Here is a 2,457-nt window from a genome sequence, read left to right as displayed (position 1 = left end):
GGTTCTTTGAAAAGTCTACTAAAACCTTGGCAATATTAAGAGATGGAAATGTAGGGATACAGTAAATGAGCTACAGAAAGGTAAATATATAGATAAATATAAATCGATACTGAAGCAAAAATGTCATGAAAATTAAAACATATCAATAACAAGTAAGATGGAGAGAGCAGCTGGAGTTAAAATGTTCTAGCATTATTGGGAAAGTGGTAAAGTACTATGTTTTTTAGACAGTAATAATCAAGGTTATATGTTGTGATCTCTGTAGTAACCACTAAAAGAATAGTGAAAGAAAGTATAACTGACAGGTTAATGGAGGGAAAATTATGAAGTTGTAAAAAATTAATGCAAATGAAGGCAAGAAAAGAGAAAAAGGAATATAAAACACCTGGTTCAAGTAGATAACAAATAGTGAGATGGTAGATAAAAACCCAAATATATAAATATTACATTGAATGTAAATGGATTAAATACCCCAAATAAAAACCAAGCTAACATTATATAGCTATGTGTAAATGTATATGTTATATATGTATATGTATATAACACACATGCAAGACCTACTTTAATGAACACAGGAAGGCTGAACATAAAATGTACTTTTTAAAATAAATTGTCCATGGAGAATAGATATAGCCAAGAAGGGAATAAAAAAGGCTATTTCACAGTACTGGAGGTACAGAGAAGGCCATACTATGAGAACTGTCCTGAGCCTAAGAAGAAGAACAACTTGAGGGAAAGGATTGGGATTGGGGGAAGGGGGAATAGAATGAACAAGGTACCACTTGCTTTTTCTTAGTTTTTGATCCCTTCCATTTGTTGGGTATAGTCCGATCATTGTATGCTGGGTACTTAATATAACTTATTTCATCATCAGTGTATGTGTTACAGGTTTTTGTTTTTGTTTTTGTTTTTTCTTACTTCGCAGAAAAAGAAACCAAGGCTGGAAGGAGAGAAGAAACTTATTCAGATGTACTAATTATGAATGGACTGGTTTAAAAATCAGGAATGTCTGACTCCAAAGCCAGTTATTTTCACAATAGCATAATGTCTAGAATAGAACAGGGGAGAAGATGTCTCAGGATTAGGGAGACTTGAAGCATTAAAAATTATATTTCTCCTTAAGAAGTTCCCTGTGTTATAGGAGAAAATTCATCACCCATCCAAACTTTTTCCTCTCTTGAAGAATGGCATTTGAAATCCTTGACCTCTTGCATGGTTTGGAAGTTCCTAGCAATTTTATGGGGAGAGGGGGGGTTGTTGTTTGTTTGTTTGTTTGTTTGTTTCTGATTAATCCCTTATTTTAGAATCCACAGTATGTATTTCAGATCTCTTAATTTCTTTTCCCACTTCCCATATAATTCCTGTATATCTGGCTTCCCATTGCTAAATTATTTAAGTGAGAGGTAGCGAGGGCTTCTGCCTTTTTTTATAACCTTTATTCCTTGTGTTTCAAAGTCAACCAAGCAAGATTCATAGGTTTATACACAGGTTCCACCCTAAATCCCAATCTCCTACTTTTTTCTCTGCACTTTTCCAATTTCAGCAAAATCCTAAGTCTTTCCTAGCTCTAAGATGCTGCTGGTGGTCCTTTCCAACCTCATGACCCAAGGACCTAAAGAAAAACAGTGTGCTAAACTTGTTTATTCAGTGTGATTGGGATCATTAACTTGTCAGTTAATCTAAAAAAGCTGATGAATCATTTTTCTAAAAGGATGCATTAATGGTATACATTTTATTTTAATTTCAAACATGTAAATCTGTGTTTATTCTCCATTTTGAAATAAAAAAAATGTGCTTTGTTTTTTAATGTCATACATTTATGCTACCATTCTTCTCAGGGTTTTTTTCTTTTTTCAGTTTTATTGACTTAATTGATAGTCCCCATTTTGTAAAATCAGTATTACATGATAGTCTGAATCTAAATCTGGTCCCACTATTTACTACTTGTGTAACTCAGGGATTAATGAGAACAGACACTTATCGAACAAGTGCTATGTGCCAATTTCCTGTATATGTATATATGTATGCATGTATATGTGTGTATACATACATACATACATACATATACATACACACATATACATACATACACATATACATACATGTATGTATATGTATGTACGTACATGCATATATACATACATGTATGTATGTGTATGTGCGTACATGTATGTATGTACATACATGTATATGTACGCACATGCATACGTATGTATGTATATGTATACGTGTATATATATATATACACACACACACACACACACACACACACACACACAAAAACCCATTGTCATCCTCAGAAATGAAAAGGAGTTGAGGTAAAGAAGAGGAAGAGAATTGTGTCCTCACTAAAGCCAATACCCCAAAATCTATTTTTCTTCCTGAAAGTGACTGGCTACCATCTTCCTAATTCAGAAACTTATGATTTGCCCTAGGTTCTTTCTTCTCTCTCTTCAT

This window comes from Pteropus vampyrus, unplaced genomic scaffold (assembly GCF_000151845.1).
Source record: "Pteropus vampyrus isolate Shadow unplaced genomic scaffold, Pvam_2.0 Scaffold502, whole genome shotgun sequence".
Lineage (NCBI taxonomy): Eukaryota > Metazoa > Chordata > Mammalia > Chiroptera > Pteropodidae > Pteropus > Pteropus vampyrus.
The sequence above is the reverse complement of the archived record's forward strand: the minus strand, read 5'-3'. Positions refer to the sequence as shown.